At 39.7% G+C, this 22,944-nt stretch overlaps 1 non-coding gene across 1 annotated transcript; it reads left to right on the top strand.

Annotated features, from left to right (window-relative positions):
- Positions 1 to 5,733: 5,733 nt before the first annotated feature.
- On the top strand, positions 5,734 to 5,807 carry Trnat-ugu (transfer RNA threonine (anticodon UGU)). Its single transcript has one exon. It is a non-coding gene; the product is annotated as a tRNA-Thr (tRNA).
- The last annotated feature ends 17,137 nt before the right edge of the window (positions 5,808 to 22,944 follow it).

The following is a 22,944-nucleotide window of genomic DNA, read 5'->3' as shown; positions in this document are numbered from 1 at the left end:
CAGAAAAGTCGAGTGACAGACAAGACTGAATCACTGTAATAGAAGTTATATGGAAAGCTGTCTAAAGAAAAATTTCCAGTTCTTTCGTGGATTCCAAAATTGAAGCAAATTCCGGGACATCAAGGTGGCATAGTCTTATACGGATAGTATTCCATGACTAACGTAATTGGCCCACATACTGTACTGGTATACGGATAATATTACACGACTAACGTAATTTACCTGAAATAATTTACAAACATGTTACTATAACATTCGCTACTACTCATTACGCAAATTCACCTTCAGCCATTAAGCGCAAGCGCAGATCTCAGTTATGATACGTGCGCCATCCAAAAATTTATCAAGGTAGTAACTCAACACAACTACAAATGATCATTGTGTGTAAAATAAATAGAACACTTCATAAGAAGAACATGACAGGTTTGAATCATTCCCACCGCAAAGGATGAAAAATTCAGGCTCGCACACAAGACCACTTGATAACTAACCAGAAATTCCGATTAGTTGTAGCTTCGGTGACAATCGCCATTTTTACATTTTCCCCGTAAACTAGATAATTATGAAACGTTAGCAACTACTCTAAAATATCTGCGGCAACGGCCTTGCCCCTGAGGTTGCATTGGTTCACGTGAGATCACCGAAGTTAAGTGCGTTGTCGGACGTGGTCGGCACTTGAATGGGTGGTCATCCAGGCCGCCATGCGCTCTTGCCATTTTTCGGGGTGCACTCAGCCTCGTGGTGCCAATCGAGGAGCTACTCGACCGAATAGTAGCGGCTCCGGTCAAAGAAAACCGCCATAACGACGGGGAGAGCAGTGTGCTGACCCCACGCCCCTCCTGTTCGCATCCTCCACGGATGATGACGCAGCGGTCGGATGGTCCCGTCCCAGTAGGCCACTCGTGGACTGAAGACGGAGTGCTTACAAAGCAACTACTCTCCAGTGCATGGCCGTACTACTGAGACCTTGATGCCTGGCATCAACAACAGGTAGCAGCACACGAGGTTGGCTTACGCCTACTGCCGAATTTTGAGATCTGTCGTAAGCCTGCGTAAGCACGTGGGGCTTTCCGTCTTAAGTGCAAGCATATCCATTGCGTGTTCTGCCGCGCGACTTGAGTGGAATATTTCATTATTTCTGAAATTTTATAGAAATGTTTTTCGTTGTATATCCTCTCCATCGGTACTGAATTTACTGTAAAATTACTTGCTCACTTTTCGGAACTTCCGTTCATGGTAAATCGATATTATTAGAAGCCGTGGTAGACACGAGTCTAGTGTGCTTCACTTTCAGCACCTTCTGTGTCAGTCTCGGTTCCTATGTCGCTGATTTCACAACTAGCAGTTCGTTGTCTACTGAGTATACTGTCTCTTGTACGACACTATCCCTCCTACACTGAAAGGGGGAGACACAGGAAATTATAGGATTTTTGAAACATGTAGCTATTAAGGTTAATTTGAAGCTAGGCATACGAAAATTTGTATCTGGTTTCTAGGTCAGAAATAAAGAAATATGTGTTCCATTATTACTGGGAATGAGGTGAAATAGCGGGTGAACATTTTATTTTGAGATAAATAATTATGGAATAACTATGAAAGTATTTTTAAGGCCACATCTACGAAAATTGGTATTTGACTTCAAGGTTACAAATAAGAAAATACGTGTTTTAGTGTTTTTGGAAGTTCAACCCCTAAGGGGATGAAATAGAGTGAGCTGGTGCGTTTCTGGCGCCAGTTTCCATCGATCGTTGCTTCGATCTTTGAGTCGCGGTCCAGAGGACACTGCTCCCTAAGCGACTGTAGTAGTTCTCTGCACGGACCCACATCGGGCTTACCGCGCTTACACTGGACACAGTTGCCAACAAATCTCCTGACATCGCGATATAGGTTGGGCCAAAACATGTGTTCCCGAACTCGGTTCTAGGTCTTGTATAGCGCCAAATGACCCCCGACCACCGAATCGTGGATATATCATGCTAACTCGTTCCTGTGGAATAGAGACCTTCACTTCACCACGGTTGTCTCCCCCTTTACACAAGAGCCCCCCGCCCCCCCCGAAGGCAACAGGGCAACAGCCAGTAACGACGTCGCCATCCGCCTACTGCTGCCTATTCGGTCCCCACCTGGGGTCCACAGCCTGATTGCCGGCTGAGTCGCAGAAGAAACCGGGTGTCTCAGAGAGAAGGAAATTCGCTCCAAGATCCGGCTCCACGTGGCCCTTGCCTTCCCCAGACTCTCCAGCGAACATACGGCTAAGAGCGTCGCCAATTCATTGTCTCTGCCCCTAATATGCGGAACCTGGAGATAAATCTTGTCATCTTAACTTCGGCATGACTTTTAGCGAACTTATTAATCAAAGTTTAAGGGCTGGCACTGGGCAAGTAACTGACGGAGGCCATTTGTTTCAGTTCAGTTGTAATGCTCACCTGTTCTCCAGATAAGGTTGTGTAGTATATGTCTCAGAAAACTCTCTACCCTTGATGTGTGTTGTGTTAGAGATAATTGGCAGCGGTCGACGCTAGCATACTGGGAACAGAGCACCACGGCGGCAGAGAGATGTTTAAGGCCATGTCCTCTCCTTTACATCTTCGGTTATGTTGTCACTTTCGCGTGATTCCATCGTTCTGGTGGAGAACTATAGCATCCAAAGTTCAATTGCACTGTCAAGTTGAGTATATTTCTATGTCACTCCCTGTCTCGTGGATCTCTCGCATTGATTTGAATCCTTGGTCTGCTCGCGTCTATCGCCAATTCACACGAAATATTGAAGCAACCTTATTTTAAGGGAATTGTCATATGGTCATGTTCTAGTTGTAATCATTCTAAGAATATTGTTGATTAATCAATTGAGTAAGTAAATTTGAAGGTCGGTTTGGTCAAAAATAAAGTACCTCCTTAATTGCTTTAATCATTTGTATATAGTTTTGTTATGGAAAGTTGAGTAGCCAAACGTTAAAAAATCTGTTTCTTAGGCTTAATCTGTTTCTCTGCTGATTGGAAGTAATGAGAGTTCTGCTGCACATTCTATGCACATTTGTACTATTTAAGTAAAGCCTTACCTAAGTATATTTACCTAGTCATATCCAAATTTGAAGTTTAACGGGTCTTGTTCCACGTAAAAAATTTATTTATTATTTGTCCATCTGATCTGGCCTTATAAGGCAATCTCTTGTATTTTTGTGATTGTGATTTTATAATGCTTTTGATTGTAATAAAATGTGTAGCAACTACAACGGATTACTATTGTGATTTTGGTGTGTCACTACCACAATCCCATTACATAGAGGATGAAATGTTTCATGAAATATTTAATTATGAAAGCATTTTTAAAGCTAAATATATTTAAACCTGAATTTGGCTTCTCGGTTGAAGTAAAAATAAAAAAAAATTACATGTCTCACTGTTTTTGATACATTCAATTCATAAGGAGGGGGAATATAGGATGAAATGTTTTATGAAAATAATTCAGTGTGAAAGAATTTTTAAAGATAAATCTATGGATATTCTGTTATTGAAATATACGTGTTTCACTGTTTTTGGAACTACAACCTCCAAGGAGATGCGATAGGGGCACATGTATCCACTCACTCATCGCCTTCCAGCCCAACCTGCAAAGTATACAGACTTGAAATTTGATGAAGGTGTAAATATTACGCTGAAAGCACCATTTAAGAAGAGATTTTTCGAAATTCCACTCCTAAGGGGGTGAAATATGGGTTGAAAAGTTTTTTTTAAAAAAAAATATGTCCCTATGTCACTGTTGAAGCTAGAACTACAAAACTACGAAAATTGACATTTGGTTTCTCAGCCAGAAACAAAAAAAAAAAGGTTTTTATCATTTTCCGAAATTCTTTCATTGGGGGGGGGGGGGATAGAATAAATAGTGAAGGTTTTTTGAAAATAAATCATTATTAAAGAACTACTAAAGCATTGTTAAAGTTACATCTATGAAAATAGGTAATTGACTTCTCAGTTGGATGTAAAAAAATGTGTTTCGTTGATTTTGGAAATTTAACTCATTAATAGAGTGAAATAGGGGATGAAAAGTTTTATGAAATATTTCACTATGAAAGCATTTTTAGAATTAAATGGATGAAGATTTGAATTTGGCTCCTTGGTTCTAAATAGAAGAATACATGTTTAATTGTTTTTGAAAACCTAACTCCTAAAGGGTGTGAGATGTTTCTCAAAATGGTTCATTATGAAAGCATTACTAAATATATCTGACAATTCGTATTCGGCTCCTCTGTTAGAATTTTTAAAAACTATGTGTTTCAGTGGTTTTGGAACTTCGATAGTAAGGGGATGAAAATTTTAATGAAATATTTATTGCGTTATATTAAAATATGTTAAATCTGCATCTATGAAAACAGGTATTTCACTTCTCAGTTATATAAAAGAAATATGTGTTGCGGAATGAAAGATTCTATGGAGATATCACCACAAGAATACAAACGGCTTGATTAACAAAAACCTTCGACTCCAGCTGTCGGCATTGTTTCTTGGTCATTCAGTAAAAGACCATGCTTCAATGGCGTTAAGTTTAGAAAGTGTTGCAGTTTATAAAAGACATAAAAAAACGATTAAAGAAAAAAAAAATCTTTGAAGACCATAAACGGTCTACGCAAGTAAAGAAGCGGATGATAAGTTAGCTCTTTATGCAAATGAGTTGGTCACTTTAAGTTAAGAGACATGTCATGCACCAGGAACCAAATATTATAGTTGCTACGATTGGCTAACGGAAAAGTTTTGCAGAATCACGGGAAATCACTTCTGCAAGTGGCTGAGAATCTCGTAATGGATAAAAATTCTGTACTGAGAATTCCAAGGTGGGAGATGCAAATTCCTCGATTAGGAATTGTTAATCCACATGTGAAACCTGAGTACATAATCCCTGTGACATTTTATCAACGGTGTTCCATAGGGACAGGTTCTCATCCAAAAAGTTCGAAAATTCAATTTCTTTGTAGTTGCATTTTTTTAAGGTGTACTTGTCCAGACTCTTGGAACGGAAAGGTTTTTTTCTTAATCCGTGCTTTAAAAAAGTTTCTACAGCCCATTGTTTGAAACAGTGTCACGACTGCCATGAGCCGCGCGGGGTATCCGCCATGTCTCAAACGCCTTGTCACGGTTCGCGCGGCTCCCCCCGTTGGAGGTTCGAGTCCTCCCTTGGGCATCGTTGTGTGTGTTTGTTGTCCTTAGCATAAGTTAATGTAAGTAGTGTGTAAGCACAGGGACTGATGGTTCAAATGGCTCTGAACACTATGGGACTTAACAATTGAGGTCATCAGTCCTCTAGAACTTAGAACGACTTAAACCTAACTAACCTAAGGACATCACACACATCCATACTCGAGGCAGGATTTGAACCTGCGACCGTAGCGGTCGCACGGCTCCCGACTGAAGCGCCTAGAACCGCTCGGCCACATAGGCCGGTCTACCATGTATTCTAGAGAAGCTGCCCGGTCGTCAGTGGCGCCTGTTCTTTCGAGAACAGTTACTATCTTCATATATATGGTTAAACGTTACCCAGCCATTGACCTTCGTCTGTGCGAATGCGCACAGATTGCCCGAAATCTTACGGGAATCGTCACCTTAGTGTGGGCCAGTATTGAGTGGATGGGCAAACACCTATTACGTACATTACGTTTGTGGATTGTGGCCGGTTGGAAATGTGAGTCTCACGGGAAGCGTGTAAGGGATAAATGCCTGCAGTCGCGGTATTCATCTGTGTCCTCGGTGGCTCAAATGGATAGAGCGTCTGCCATGTAAGCAGGAGATCCCGGGTTCGAGTCCCGGTCGGGGCACACATTTTCAGCTGTCCCCATCGAAGTATATCAACAACACCTGTCGGCAGCTGAGGGTTTCAATTAACTATCAATTGTGAAGGGGATTCGAAGAACCCTTTGCCAGGCACTTAAATGTGATTTGCAGAGTATCCATATAGATGTAGATCAAAGCTCGTCCCGTGACGCACGTGCACAAAATGATTCATACTGCAAACATACTCGCCGATAACACTGACGAATAACGAGTGCTGCATATCCAGGTTAGACAGATCGGCTTTTCCTGCCAAGAAGAACAGGGAGTTGCTATCTAGGAACAATTCCAGCCAGAGGAAGGGTTGAAAAGTGCTCCTTGGATTGCACACTAAACGTAAATAACGAAAATGCATTTTTGGTAAAAATTGGACAAAGCATAATCCTGTGCTCTCCGTATTGCATTAGCCGTTTTGAATATTGAAAATCTTACTGCAGATTCGTGTTCAGCGACATTAAAAATATACATGTAACCCTCAGTTCATGCAAATCGAAGTAATAATATAACTAAAAGGTTTCCCTAGACGTTGAACTTTTTTTTTTTTTTTTTTTTTTTTTTTTTTTTTTTTTTTTTTTTTTTTGGAGAAACAATTTTCTCAGAACGGCATGCAGCATTAACTAAAAATGGTTCAATCTCTTAACTTCTACCTCTGACCCAGAAAAGTAAACACTTTTCTTAGGAGCTTATACCTATAATATATGACACTGATTAATATTAAGTAATTTTTGTGAAGGCATAAGGAGTGAAATAAACCACCCAAAAAATCGAACTCAGAGTTCGAATTAGTACCGTATCGTTAAATTTACGGTTGTTTCATTGCGGTTAGGTATGCGCTCCCATAAATTTTATGTAATATCGACTGATGTTTTCCATTTTCAATTTCAGAGAAGTAATTTAGTATCAACTGATGTCATCCATTTTTGATTTCAGGTAACATCTGAGAGGCCACACTGCACGCAGTCCGCGTGATCAAATCATAATTGCGGGCGCCATTTTTTTTTACTGAAAATCTAAAATAAAGCTCATAGTATGATCACTCGTAACTCCCAAACAGATCCTTCAAGTGTATTTTCACTGTCTCAAAAAAAATATATAACATTTTTTGCTCATTTGAATGAGAACCTGGCCGTAATGCCGGAATATAGTCACTAGATTTTTTTCGGAGACGCTGTACGTTCGCGAGAAGAATTTCGTTCTGCGCGTGTCGATGGACATCCTACAGATATTACTGTTTGTGTGTGTGTGTACTACTCAGTCGTGCCATTCGAGTGTACATCTTTGCATAGTTTTCCTTTGACGGTGTAAACAGTGTTCGGCTCAGTTGCTAACTGGCCAGTTGAGTGGTTCCGAAGTTGTCGGATGTGCGGTGCGTTCTGTCTGCTAGGATAAAAACAGACTGGCGTGGTGCGATGGCAGAAGCAGACACTGAAGGAGCTAGCTGCTGGGACGCCAGCGAACAATTTATGCCAAGTAAGACGAAGAGAACTATTCTAAAATTACGAGCCGCCTCAATAGTGTTTATCATTAGTAAATCTTGTAGTTGAGACTGCCACCAATCTACAATAACTGACATTTTTGCCTAGAGAGAGATTAGCGAGAAGTACAGGATATCCCCCACACATTGAAATTTTGGTTGTGATGACAGGCCTATGGGCAGTGTAGCCCGAGATCTAAGTTAGGTTGGAAGGGGGTAATTTGATTGAGAGATGTTTACGCCAACGATTATTAATGCCGAGTAAACGTTGTGTAAGCAGATTTCCCTGTAGCGTAGCCTAGTGTTTCCGTCCGCGCCATGTTTAACACACTTTCTCTGGCTGTGTACAAAAGTCGCACAACAGCGACGAAAACTACGTTTCTGGTGGGGGGACGGGAGAGTTCCCTATGTAACTTTCACTACAAATTTTAGTAACCGCCGAAACTAGCCGAATTAGAAGCGTAATTTTAACTATATTTCCGTATGTGGGAAAATAGTGATTCTCCTCTTTCGGCAGCAACTATAATATGTAGGCGACTTATTAGTTTCTTTTTTTAAAAAAAAAAAAAAAAACTCTGAATCATGATCTCAGTAGACGCAGTGCTTTTTACGTTGCTTGATCCGTGGTCGATAGTAAACAATGCAATGTATTGGTAAACTCTTTGAAGTGTGACGCGTGTTGCATAGACGGCGTCTGCAATGTTCGTAAGGCCAAGCTTGTATATATTCTGTGTCTGTTTAATTAAGGCGAGGAGGATAATGTTCAAGGAGCACTGCATTAGCAGTCTATGGAGAAATTGAGAATTTGGATCTGACGAACGGCATGCTCGGGCTGTTCGTGCTATTATGTTGACCACTGCGTAATTCGGACACAGTGATCATTGCCTCTCCCTAGTAACCAGGAGACTCGGGTGGTAATCCTGGTCTGGCACAAATTTTCAACAGCGCCTGATAATTTTATTAGTGGTCCGGTCTTAAATTGTGTTTTGTTCACGAAACGTCGTTTAGCTTTTTCATGGATAACAGCTTTGGAAAGCGTACAGTCTGTACAGGTTACATTGATAATCACACGTCGTTAGTCCAAGGCAACTACAGCTACATAGTTTTACCAAGAACTTCTTCGTAGGTAGTTTCCCTGTAGTGGTATTTTGTTTTAGTGTTTATAGACTGTAGGCTTGGATGAAATATGAAACATATCCGAAGTTTCTGTTGATGCTGTAGATCCTGTTTTATCCGTGCTAGGGGCACAAACACTTCATCAAATACTGGAGGACACAATTTGCCTCGAGATTTAGCAATTTTTCGTAATATAGGCCTAGCTTCGATATATTTTTCTCTAATTGTTGTTTGGATTTAATCTTAAAACACACTAACTTTTCCACCAGTTATTCTATATGTGGTTTCATCCCTTTCGTAGCATAGAGTTCCTAAACGGTCGATAATATTAATAATTTCCTTTCTCATTTTGATTTTCTGTAGAATCTCCTGTTTGTGGTTATTGCTAACCTGTTTCACATTCTCACTTTTATTATTTTTATTTTTCTAGTTTTGTGACTGGAAGCCAAATTTTCTTTGAATTCAGTCTTTAATTCTGAAACAGTTTCAGTTAAAGGTCAAGTGAAGATGGCGATCTATTTGAGGAGAATGGTTAGGAGATCTTTTATATTAGACGTACACAGGTCATTGAGATCCTTATCTATATAAAATTACTTCGAGTTTGATGTAGCCCATTCTCTTGTCATCATGTCGGCTGTATCGTAGCGTATTGTCTCGATTAGGTTGGAGATTTTGATTGAGAGTTGCAGAAGTCCACGAAAGTGATTACGAAGTCAAGACTATACTAACAGAACGATGTGTAGCGTAGAACAAAACGCTCTTTCTGTCCTTTTAAAATCTCTTTTAATTAAAAATAACTAAAGCTGCAAGATACAATCACAAAAACTGTTTTATGTAATACAGAAATCCCAGACTATTGTTGTGTACGTACACTAATTTTTTGTCACTGAATATATATTTTTTACTCATTTGCTGGATTCCAGTTTCCCGCTTTTTGCGGCGAAAACCCTTTCCCTGCGAAGGGCCCAATAGCATGTCGGTTATATTCGCGACGTTATCGACGATCAGTAATTTCATATAGTCTATCCACCGGCGTCATTGTTAACATCGAATATAGATTTAAGTATTAGGAAGGCCAATATGAACCTAACGCATGGGTAGGTCTAATGATGAATAAAAAAAAAATTCGAATGCGGGTTAGCTACTACAAGCAGCACAGTGAACGCGTTATTGTGGCCAAGATAGACATGAAGCCCACACCTACCATAATCTTAAAAGTAGTCCGCAGATGAGGAAGAAATTGATGAAATGTGTGATGAGATAAAAGAAATTATTCAGATAGTGAAGGGAGATGAAAATAGAATAGTGACAAGTGATTGGAATTTGATAGTAGAGAAATGAAGAAAAGGAAACGTAGTAGGTGAATATGGAATGGTGGTAAGAAATGAAAGAGGAAGCCGCCTGGTAGGTTTTTGCCCAGAGCATAACTTAATCATCGCTAACACTTGGTTCAAGAATCGTGAAAGAACGTTGTATACGTGGAAGAGACCTGGAGATACTGTAAGATTTTAGATAGATTATATAATGGTAAGAAACCAGGTATTAAATTGTAAGACATTTCCAGGGGCAAATGTGTACTCTGACCACAATCTATAGGTTATGAACTGTAGATTAAAACTGAAGAAACTGCAAAAATGTGGGAAATTAAGGAGATGGGACCTGGATAAACTGAAAGAACCAGAGGTTGTACAGAGTTTCAGGGAGAGCATAAGGGAACAATTGATAGGAATGGGGGAATGAAATACAGTAGAAGAAGAATGGGTAGCCTTGAGGGATGAAGTAGTGAAGGCAGCAGAGGATCAAGTAGGCAAAAAGCCGAGGGCTAGTAGGAATCCTTGGGTAACAGAAGAAATATTGAATTCAATTGATGAAAGGAGAAAATATAAAAATGCAGTAAATGAAGCAGGCGAAAAGGAATACAAACGTCTCAAAAATTAGATCGACATGAAGTGCAAAGTGGCTAAGCAGGGATGGCTAGAGGACAAATGTAAGGATGTAGAGGCGAAAATCACCATGGGTAAGATAGACACCGCCTACAGGAAAATTAAAGTGACAGCATAGATCGAGGTGGTGGGATCACTCATGGGAAAATTCCTGCAGTAGTTGATGTTAGAGCTGTACCAGTCAGCTGATAGGTGTTCCTGCTTAAGGGAAGTCTCTCTAACAAAAGATCCACTTTTGACAAAGCTTAAGTATCCAAGTAATGAGACAATTAGTATATTTCATCAAAATATACAAGATGTTAGAGATAAAGTTAGTGAACTGCTTATAGATGTTGACTCTGAAATTATTGGTATATTTGAGCACTTCTTAAATAAGGAGATAAATCAGAGGCTTCCTTTACCAGAATACAGGTTGGCTGGCAGCTTTTCTAGGAGCTCTTTTCGGTGTGGGGGAGTAGCTATGTATGTGAAAAACAGCATCCCATTAGAGTCAATTGATGTTTCTAAGTACTGCACTGAAAAGGTGTTAGAATGTTGTGAAGGTATGGTTAAATTTAATGGAGCTAAACTTCTAATTGTTATTTATAGAGCCACAGACGCCAATTTCACAACATTTTTGCTAAAGCTAGAGGAGGTTTTTGGTACACTTTGTAGGAAATACAAAAAATTATTTATATGTGGTGATTTCAATATTAATTGTAAAGTGATTGTGCAAGTAAAAGGGTGCTGGTAGATCTCCTTAATTCATATAATCATATGTAAACTGGTATGGCAAAGTGGTATGCAGATAGAATAGCTACGTCTCAGGATACAATTAAAACCATATGGTCAGTCGTAAATGAAGTGGCTGGTCTGTAGAGACAGGTCGACGATATAGAATCAGTGCGTAGTGGGAATGTTCCTGTTACTGATAAGTCGCATATATGTACAGTACTTAATAATCACTTTGTGAATGTACCAGGTGAACTAAATAGAAACCTAGCCCCAACAGGGAATCATATAGCGCTCTTAGAAAAAAGTGTTCCGAGACTGTTACCTGAAACGGTCCTCCATGATACTGACAAGAGGGAGATTGAGTTAATAATTAAATCACTAAAGACCAAGAACTCTCATGGATATGGCAGGGTATCTAGCAGAATACTGAAGTATTGTTCTGTGTATGTTGGCCCAGTACTTAGCCATATCTGTGACTTTTCCTTTAGCGGTGGTCGGTTTCCTGACCGATTAAAGTACTCTCTACTGAAGCCACTTCATAAAAAGGGAGACAAGGATAATGTTGACAACTTTAGACCTATTTCCATGCCATCGGTGTTTGCTAAAGTTTTCGAGAAGGTTGTATATACAAGGTTACTGGAGCATTTAAATTCACATTATTTGCTGTCAAATGTACAGTTTGGTTTTAGAAATGGTTTAACAACTGAAAATGCTATATTCTCTTTTCTCTGTGAGGTTTTGGACGGATAAAATAAAAGGTTGCGAACGCTAGGTGTTTTCTTTGATTTAACGAAGGCTTTTGACTGTGTTGACCACAAAATATTACTGCACAAGTTGGACCATTATGGAGTAAGGGAGTAGCATACAATTGGTTCCCCTCTTACTTTAAGAACAGAAAGCAGAAGGTAATTCTCTGCGATATTGAGAGTGGTAGTGATAATCATTCGCAATGGGGCTCTGTTAAGAGGGCATTCCCCCAAGGGTCGGTTCTGGGGCCACTGCTGTTTCTTACTTATATAAATGATATGCCCTCTAGTATTACAGGTGATTCAAAAATATTTCTGTTTGCTGATGACACCAGTTTGGCAGTGAAGGATCTCGTGTGTAATACTGAAACAGTATCAAATAATGTAGTTAATGGAATAAGTTCATGGCTTGTGGATAACAATTTGATGCTAAATCACAGTAAGACTCAGTTTTTGCAGTTTCTAATTCACAATTCAACAAGGACCGATATTTTGATCAGACAGAATGGGCATGTTATAAGCGAGACGAAACAGTTAAAGTTCCTAGGCGATCGGATATATAGTAAGCCGTTGTGGAAAGCCCATGTCCAGGATCTTGTTCAGAAACTAAATGCTGCTTTAGTTACCATTAGAACAGTATCTGAAATTAGTGACAGTTTAACATGGAAGATAGTCTACTTCGCATATTTTCATACGCTTAGGTCGTATGGTATTATATTCTTTGGGTAATTCTTCTGATTCAAAAAGGGTATTTTTGGCTCAAAACGGGCTGTTCGAGCTATATGGGGTGTAAGTTCGAGAACCTCTTGTTGGCCCCTATTCAATAGTCTGGGAATTCTGACATTGCCCTGACAGCATATATTTTCTTTAATGTTGTTTATTGTTAGCAGTATTAGCGTATTCCCAACAGTTAGCAGCTTTCAATCAGTTAATACTAGGCACAAATCAAATCTGTATGTGGAATGCACTTCCTTGACTCTTGTGCAGAAAGGAGTGCAGTATTCTGCTGCATCCATTGTCAATAAGCTACCACAAGAACTCAAAAATCTTACCAGTAGCCCAAAATCTTTTAAGTCTAAACTGAAGAGTTTCCTCATGGCTCACTCCTTCTATTAGGTCGAGGAGCTCCTGGAAGAGCTAAAAAATTATGCAAATTTCAGTGTTACGTAGTTAATTTTTTTTATTTAAACTTACGACTTGTCGCCTTAATATGTTTTTATATGTCACTTTATCTGTTTCTACTATCGTGTTATAATTTCATGTATTGACTCGTTCTATGACCATGAAGATTTCTCCTTAATATGGTCCCACGGAACAATAAATTATTAAAAAATATAAGCTTTGGAGAAAAGAGATCCACTTGTATGCATATCAAGAGCTCAGATGGAAACCCTGTTATAAGCGAAGAAGGGAAAGCAGAAAGGTGGAAGGAGTATATAGAAGATCTATACAAGGGCAATGTGCTTGAAAACCGAATTTGGAAATGGAAGAGCATGTAGATGAAGATGAAATAAGAGATAATATACTGCGTGAAGAGTTTGGCAGAGCAGTGAAAGACCTACGCCGAAACAAGGCCCCGGGAGTATTCAACATTCCATTATAACTACTGACACCCGTGGGAGAGCCAGCCCTGACTAAACTCTACCATCTGAAGAGCAAGATGTATGAGACAGGCGAAATACCGTCAGACTTCAAGAAGAATATAATAATTCCAATCTCTAAGAAAGCAGTTGTTGACAGATGTGAAAATTATCGAACTATTTGTTTAGTAAGTCACAGGCGCAAAATACTAAAGCCAATTCTTTACGGACGAATGGAGAAACTGGTAGAAGCCGACCTCGGGGTATACCAGTTTGGATTCCGTAGAAATACTGGAACACATGAGGCAATACTGACCCTACGTCCTCTCTTAAGAGCTAGATTAAGGAAAGGCACACCTACGTTTCTAGCGTTTGTAGACTTAGAGAAATCTTTTGACAATGTTGACTGGAAAACTCTTTCAAATACTGAAGTGGCAGTGGTAAAATGCAGTGAGTGAAAGGCCATTTACAATTTGTACACATACCAGATGGGAGTTGCAAGAGTCAGGGGGCATGAAAGGGAAGCAGTGGTTGGGAAGGTAGTGAGATGCGGTTCTAGTCAATCGCCGATGTTATTCAATCTGTTTATTGAGCAAGCAGTAAAGGAAAAAAAGAGAAAAATCGAAGTAGGAATTAAAATCTATGGAGAAGAAATTAAAACCTTGAGGTTCGCTCATGACATAATTCTGTCAGAGACATCAAAGGACCTGGAAGAGCAGCTGAATGGAGTGGAGTGTCCTGAAAGAATGATATAAGATGATCATCAATAAAAGCAAAACGAGGATAATGGAATGTAGTCGAAACATGTTTGGTGATGCTGAAGGAATTAGATAAGGAACTGAGACACTTAAAGTAGTAAAGGAGTTTTGGTATTTGGGGAGCAAAATAACTGATGACGGTCGAAGTATAGAGGATATAAATTGTATACTGGCAATGGCAAGGAAAGTGTTTCTGAAGAAGAAAAACTTGTTAACATCGAGTATAGCTTTACGTATCAGGAAGTGTGTTATCCGAGTATTTGTATGGAGTGTAGCCATGTATGGAAGTGAATCATGGACGATAAAGAGTTTGGATAAGAAGAGACTAGAGGCTTTAGAAATAAGGTGCTACAGAAGAATGCTGAAGATCAGATGGGTAGATCACTTAACTAATGACGAGGTATTAAATAGTATTGGGGAGAAGAGAACTTTGTGGCACAACTTGACTACAAGAAGGAATCGGTTGGTAGGACACGTTCTGTGGCATCAGCGGATCACCATTTTAGTATTGGAGGGCAACGCGGAGGGTAAAGGTCGAGGAGGGAGACCAGGAGATGAATACACTAGCAGATTCAGAAGGATGTAGGTTGCAGTGGGTATTGGGAGATGGCGCTTGCACATGATACAGTAGCATGGAGAGCTGCATCAAACCAGTCTCTGGACTGAAGACCACAACAACAACAATAAGAAGGCATCTGTCTCATGTGTACCCTTCAACAGAGATAGGACAGACAAGACGGTTAGATTAGACTATATGTAGTTTCTGTTGCAAATGATCCATAATGAGGAGATGCTCAGTGGGAAACTAATATGCTAATTTACCTTCCACAGATCGCAAGTGGACTGATCATCGACGTGAAATGAGGGATGAAAATTTAAACGTACTTCTGATCGTACTCGTATTATTTGACACCCTCCCCCCCCCCACTCTCTCTCTCTCTCTCTCTCTCTCTCTCTCTCTCTCTCTCTCTCTCTCTCTCTCTCTCTCTCTCTCTCTCTCTCTCTCTTTTTCTAACTCACTCACTCCTCACTCACTCTCAATCGCGCACGCCCTAGTTCTACTAAAAAATTCAATACATTAATGGTGTCGGAGGAGATGGTTAAATAAATCCTTTAGGCTGCTCTTAAACTGAATTTTGACAGTAGTAGAACTTGTATGGCTGCTGACAAGTTATTGAAAATTCGTTTTCCTGAATGATCGAGACTTTCTTGCACCAAAGTAGTTAACTTCCAAATTTTTGTGGAGATTATTCATGTTTCTAGTAAGGAGTGCATGCAATGAGCTGTTGATTTGAAAATAATAATAAGACACAAAAGAAGCTCCTAAGTTGATGTGATACCCAGTAAGAAGCAGTACAAATCAAGTTTTAGTTAACGATTATGGACTTTTTAGCCGGCTGTGGTGCCTTGGACATGAGCTAGGACCTTAAGATTTTGCATGAAAGGAGGACAAGCAGCCGCGTTGCACGGGAGAATGTGAAAAGTGTTCATATGTACTAAAAACTGTAAAATCCGCCCGTTTTTGTCTTATGCTATCGAATCGACTTAAAGCCAGATCGTCTCTTTGGCCGCTCTTCTCTACGAAACGGTTACACTTATCGTCTGCAAAGCTATGTTGCGTGCTGCGGTATCCGGAGACACTGAAAGCACCATAGTAGAACACAGACGAAGCTTCCAAGTTGATGTAATAGCCAGTAAGAAGCAGTACAATTCAAGTTTCAGTTATCGATTATTGACTTCCAAGCCGGCTTTGCTGTCTTGGACATGAGCTAAGGCCTTACGATTTTGCATCAAGGGAGGTCTACCAGCCACGTTGCACGGGAGAGCGTGAAAAGTGTTTATATGTAGTAAAAACCTGAGAAATCCGCCCTTTTGTGTCATTTGCTATAGAATCGACTTAATGCCAGATCGTCTCTTAGGCCGCTCTTCTCTATGACACGGATACACTTGTTGTTGTCTTCAGTCCTGAGACTGGTTTGATGCAGCTCTCCATGCTACTCTATCCTGTGCAAGCTACTTCATCTTACAGTACCTACTGCAACCTACATCCTTCTGAATCTGCTTGGTGTATTCATGTCTTGGTCTCCCTCTACGATTTTTTACCCTCCACGCTGCCCTCCAATGCTAAATTTGTGATCCCTTGATGCCTCAAAACATGTCCTACCAACCGATCCCTTCTTCTAGTCAAGTTGTGCCACAAACTTCTCTTCTCCCCAATCCTATTCAATACCTCCTCATTAGTTACGTGATCTACCCATCTAATCTTCAGCAATCTTCTGTAGCACCACATTTCGAAAGCTTCGATTCTCTTCTTGTCCAAACTAGTTATCGTCCATGTTTCACTTCCATACATGGCTACACTCCAAACAAATACTTTCATAAACGACTTCCTGATACATAAATCTATATTCGATGTTAACAAATTTCTCTTGAGAAACGCTTTCCTTGCCATTGCCAGTCTGCATTTTATATCCTCTCTACTTCGACTATCATCAGTTATTTTACTTCCTAAAGAGCAAAACTCCTTTACTACTTTAAGTATCTCATTTCCTAATCTAATTCCCTCAGCATCACCCGATTTAATTTGACTACATTCCATTATCCTCGTTTTGCTTTTGTTGATGTTCATCTTATATCCTCCTTTCAAGACACTGTCCATTCCGTTCAACTGCTCTTCCAAGTCCTTTGCCGTCTCTGACAGAATTACAATGTCATCGGCGAACCTCAAAGTTTTTATTTCCTCTCCATGAATTTTAATACCTACTCCAAATTTTTCTTTTGTTTCCTTTACTGCTTGCTCAATATACAGATTGAATAACATCGGGGAGAGGCTACAACCCTGTCTCACTCCTTTCCCAACCACTGCTTCCCTTTCATGCCCCTCGACTCTTATGACTGCCATCTAGTTTCTGTACAATTTTTAAATAGCCTCTCGCTCCCTGTATTTTACCCCTGCTACCTTCAGAATATGAAAGAGAGTATTCCAGTCAACATTGTCAAAAGCTTTCTCTAAGTCTACAAATGCTAGAAACGTAGGTTTGCCTTTTCTTAATTTTTCTTCTAAGATAAGTCGTAAGGTCAGTATTGCCTCACGTGTTCCAACATTTCGACGGAATCCAAACTGATCCTCCCCGAGGTCCGCATCTACCAGTTTTTCCATTCGTCTGTAGAGAATTCGCGTTAGTATTTTGCAGCTGTGACTTATTAAACTGATTAGTTCGGAAATTTTCACATCTGTCAGCACCTGCTTTCTTTGGGATTGGAATTATTATATTCTTCTTGAAGTCTGAGGGTATTTCACCTGTCTCATACATCTTGCTCACCAGCTGGTAGAGTTTTGTCATGACTGGCTCTCCCAAGGCCGTCAGTAGTTCTAATGGAATGTTGTCTACTCCGGGGTCCTTGTTTCGACTCAGGTCTTTCAGTGCTCTGTCAAACTCTTCACGCAGTATCTTACGTCTCATTTCGTCTTCATCTACATCCTCTTCCATTTCCATAATATTGTCCTCAAGTACATCGCCCTTGTATAAACCTTCTATATACTCCTTCCACCTTTCTGCCTTCCCTTCTTTGCTTAGAACTGGATTGCCATATGAGCTCTTGATATTCATACACGTGGTTCTCTTCTCTCCAAAGGTCTCTTTAATTTTCCTGTAGGCAGTATCTATCTTACCCCTAGTTAGATAAGCTTCTACATCCTTACATTTGTCCTCTAGCCATCCCTGCTTAGCCATTTTGCACTTCCTGTCGATCTCATTTTTTAGATGTTTGTATTCCTTTTTGCCTGCTTCATTTACTGCATTTTTATATTTTCTCCTTTCATCAATTAAAATCAATATTTCTTCTGTTACCCAAGGATTTCTAGCAACCCTCGTATTTTTACCTACTTTATCCTGTGCTGCCTTCACTACTTCATCCCTCAGAGCTACCCATTCTTCTTCAACTATGTTTCTTTCCCCCATTGCTGCCAATTGTTCCCTTATGATCTCCTTGAAACTCTGTACAACCTCTGGTTCTTTCAGCTTATCCAGATCCCATGTCCTTAAATTCCCACCTTTTTGCAGTTTCTTCAGTTTTAACCTACAGGTCATAACCAATAGATTGTGGTCAGAGTCCACATCTGCCCCTGGAAATGTCCTAGAATTTAAAACCTGATTCCTAAATCTCTGTCTTGTCATTATATAATCTATCTGATACCTTTTAGTATCTCCAGGATACTTCCATGTATACAACCTTCTTTTATGATTCTTGAACCAAGTGTTAGCTATGATTAAGTTAAGCTCTGTGCAAAATTCTACCAGACGGCTTCCTCTTTCATTTCTTAGCCCCAATCCATAATCACCTACTATGTTTCCTTCTCTCCTTTGTCCTACTGACGAATTCCAGTCACCCATGACTATCAAATTTTCGTCTCCCTTCACTACCTGAATAATTTCTTTTATCTCATCATACATTTCATCAATTTCTTCATCATCTGCAGAGCTAGTTGGCATATAAACATGTACTACTGTCGTAGGCATGGGCTTTGTGTCTATCTTGGCCACAGTAATGCGTTCACTATGCTGTTTGTAGTAGCTTACCCGCATTCCTATTTTCCTATTCATTATTAAACCTATTCCTGCATTACCCCTATTTGATTTTGTATTTATAACCCTGTATTCACCTGACCAAAAGTCTTGTTTTTCCTGCCACCGAACTTCACTAATTCCCACTATATCTAACTTTAACCTATCCATTTCCGTTTTTAAATTTTCTAACCTACCTGCCCGATTAAGGGATCTAACATTCCACGCTCCGATCCGTAGAATGCCAGTTTTCTTTCTCCTGATAACGACGTCCGTTTGAGTAGTCCCCGCCCGGAGATCCGAATGGAGGACTATTTTACCTCCGGACTGTTTTCCCAAGAGGACGCCATCATCATTTAACCATACAGTAAAGCTGCATGCATTCGGGAAAAATTGCGGCTGCAATTTCCCCTTGCTTTCAGCCGTTCGCAGTACCAGCGCAGCAACGCCGTTTTGGTTAATGTTACAAGGCCAGATCAGTCAATCATCCAGACTGTTGCCCCTGCAACTACTCTTCAGGAACCACACGATTGTCTGGCCTGAAACGGTTACACTTATCGTTGGCAAAGCTATGTTGCGTGCTGCGGTATCCGGAGGCACTGAAAGCACCATAGTAGAACACAGACGAAGCTTCTAAGTTGATGTAATAGCCAGTAAGAAGCAGTACAATTCAAGCTTTAGTTATCGATTATCGAGTTTTAAGCCGGCTTTTGTGCCTTGGACATGAGCTAAGACCTTACGATTTTACATCAAGGGAGGTCTACCAGCCACGTTGCACGGGAGAGCGTGAAAAGTGTTCATATGTAGTAAAAACCTGAGAAATCCGCCCGTTTTGGTCTTATGCTATCGAATCGACTTAAAGCCAGATCGTCTCTTTGTCCTCTCTTCTCTATGAAACAGTTTCACTTATCGTCTGCAAAACTATGTTGCGTGCTGCGGTATGCGGAAACACTAAAAGCACCATAGTAGAACACAGAAGAAGTTTCTAAGTTGATGTAATAGACTGTAAGAAGCAGTACAATTCAAGTAATCAGACACATTGAAATTAAGTAAGTCCAAATGTTCAGATTGGTTTTTTAGGTCCGATTTTCTCAACAACTTGGTGATCAAACCAATATATCAGTCCGGAACAAGGACAAAATATTTCCACACTTCTGGAACGAAGGCACAAACGTTTTGCCCAAAATAGTCATTTTTTGTTAACTTGCAAGTATGTGTGAAGGAAGGAATTGGTGTGTAGTCTAGTCAAGTAACCACTCCAATTTTACCTGAATGCTAGAATGAGATACTGTTATACAGTAGCTTCCAGAATTCAGAAGGTTACTGAAGTGTATCTAAAAAAAAAAAAAAAGGAACTATCCAATATTAAAAACTCTTGTGTCACGAATAATATATATAAAGCAATTGATTTAGTAACAGATGTTGATGAGAACTCAGAGCTTGTATGTATGAAACGTAAAAGGAGACCTCTGTAGGAAAAACAAATTAAGTTTTCGAAAAAACCAAGTGATTTTGTAAAGAAACGAAGACTTTCTCTTCTTATGATTCACTTCTGTTTTGACATTCGATGTACTAAGAGGAGGGTTGCCGAAATTCCTACATCTTATTTTTTTTATGGAATAATAAGATTATCATTCATAAATATCGGTCTCTGCAGTTATTGTAGTGAACCTTTTAATACTACCGCACTGAACTACTTAAATGATTTTATACTTTTTAGGTAGATGTATCACGAAATTGTGGTCACGTTATTTGAAAGCAAGATGAACGACATACTTAAGCGGCACATTGCGATAAGCAATTATTCTCCATAGGTCGGACCTGAAGGCCTGTTTTCAGGAAGACCAGTAGATCATTGACAGCAGTGTCGTGCAGCCAACGAGCCTTAAAACAGCGGTTGACGATGGTGTTCAGTAACACCACGATCTCATACATTGAAAGAATGTAACAGAGTTGGCATAGAGGGTAAATAATAGTAATGGTCCAGTAGATTACAAAGGTTAGTTATATATATATGCGCGTACGGATACTGCCACAGGAAGGACACGTTACAAATATGGTGCCACGGTGGGGTTAAACTCATAATTATGCGCATATTATTTTTTTTTTCATTTATTTGAATATTTCTCTCACTTTTAACTACCCATAAGGAAAGAAACGTTACAGTGGACGCTAGTGTGCCATCTTTCTTGCTGAAGTGGAATATCGCGTTTATTAAATTTCCTTGATAGCTTAACTGAAACTGTTTTCCCTATCCCAGCGAATTGCTGGAAAGTCCGCCCTGAGAGTTCTCTGTCGACTTGTAGATTGTGAGTCTGTCTAATATCCAGAAGTGATCCACGTCGATTGCTGGTACGGAGGGCGCTAGAGTAGATTACACGTGGTATCTGTCACACGATGTTACCCATTAACGCTCGTAACATTGAGTGCCGCACTTCGGGCTTGTGGCGTGAGGCTTTCTTTTCACCTTCGAGCGCTGGCGTCTCTACAGCTGTTGGACGTGTCTGGAGTGTGTTTGTAAATATGGCTTCAAAGTAAGTTTCGTCGAATTTTTAAAAAGAAAGTAGCTTGGTCTATGGGTGGGAGGGGGGGGGGGGGGGGCAAGGGGCATAATTCATGCTATCATTTGTGTGTTGATAGGAGGTGGAATATACTGCACTCGACTTCATGTCCACAATCACAGCTACAGCCATCCATCCCTACATATGGAAACATACATGCAGCAAGCCGGAATAGAGGATGTGGTCACACTCAAAATTTCTTTCTTAGCTTTCCTTTCTACTTTGTCTGTTTTTAGATTCTGGATGCGACAAATTAAAAAGCGCTTCATCTGTTTCGAACTTTGTATTAATTTTGCCGTTGTGGTAACACTATTTAAAATTAAAAATTGTTCTTATAGTCCCCATAAAGTGTACTAAACGTTTATTTACCTTCACATATTCCACCTTCATCGGTTTATAAATCGCTTGACACGTTTCTGAAATTATTTTGTTTGATTACAATGTGATATTAATGTGCCGTGTCATAAACCAGAGTAGCTCTCATGTATCAAGAAATCGCAGTGACACAGTTTATTCTTAGAAATGCTGTATGTCCAGAAGACATTCTGTTTTGTAACATGAGAATCCACTTTACTGAGCAAATACTGAAATAATCTCATCCATTCATAAGTAATTTATATGTTAAGACTTGAATTCCTCCTCTTGTAGCTCTCGTAACAAATTTTGCTGAATTCTTTTACTATCTTGACGTAATACCTAGGGCTTCATTCAAGTGTTTATTGTTTCTCTACCGCTTTTCTTCCAAATACACACACAATGCAATTGTGGTGTTTGCAAGAGTGTAAGAAAGAAAGCTGACGCAGTTTGTCTATCAAATTTTAGGGAAAATTTGTAAGAAGCTTTCAAACACAATAGTAAAATTCAAAACGGTGGTAAAGTGGCAGCGTTGTAAGGAACAACTTTTGTCCTTACTTTGTGTTATTTGGAATGGTTGACGGTTGATCGCGTAAGTGGGGACTAGGCGAAGAGGCATCAAAATTTTATTTCGAATGCTAAAAAGGACCAAGGTTCAATTTCACATGTTACAGCAACTGTTAAATACAATCAGCTAAGCACAGTAAGAATTGTCCATGCTCTTTCACAAGCAGCACGATTGGAACATTGAAACACAACGAGAAGGTTACAGAAACAGAAGCGGAATAGATGCATTACGACTATCTGCTTTTCAGCATGGCAAAAGTTGTCTCCGAACTCGTGAGGAATCTGAGGCATGAGTGAATAAAATTTTTAGAACTTCTGAAATTCTTCGCTGGATACGAACACTCACGAAAGATTATTTAGCATCATGGAGTACTTGAAGCCACTTTCTGACAATCATTTAACAACTTGTATTATGGATGTTGTTAAAGAACAGATTTCAAGTGAAGTTAAAATAATCCTCTAGAGCAAGTTTCAAGTGAAATTAAGTCCTTTGTCAGTACAAGCAAACGAAATAACGGATGTCTGAAGTAAGCTATTAGTAATTTTTCGTTTTGCAAATAAGGAGAAATATGAGATGGATGTGGTTTTATGACTTAGCTAAAAACTGGTGTGCACAAGGCATAGCCACTGTTTAGCTGCAAGTGCTAAGCAGTTAGAATATTGATAAAAACAAACTAGTATCGCAAACATAAGACGGCTGTAGTGCAATAACACGGAAAAATTGTGTACATCCTATAGTGAAAGAG

The sequence above is a fragment of the Schistocerca gregaria genome, unplaced genomic scaffold, assembly GCF_023897955.1.
Source record: "Schistocerca gregaria isolate iqSchGreg1 unplaced genomic scaffold, iqSchGreg1.2 ptg000178l, whole genome shotgun sequence".
Classification (NCBI taxonomy): domain Eukaryota; kingdom Metazoa; phylum Arthropoda; class Insecta; order Orthoptera; family Acrididae; genus Schistocerca; species Schistocerca gregaria.
This window is presented reverse-complemented; position numbering and strand designations above follow the sequence as displayed.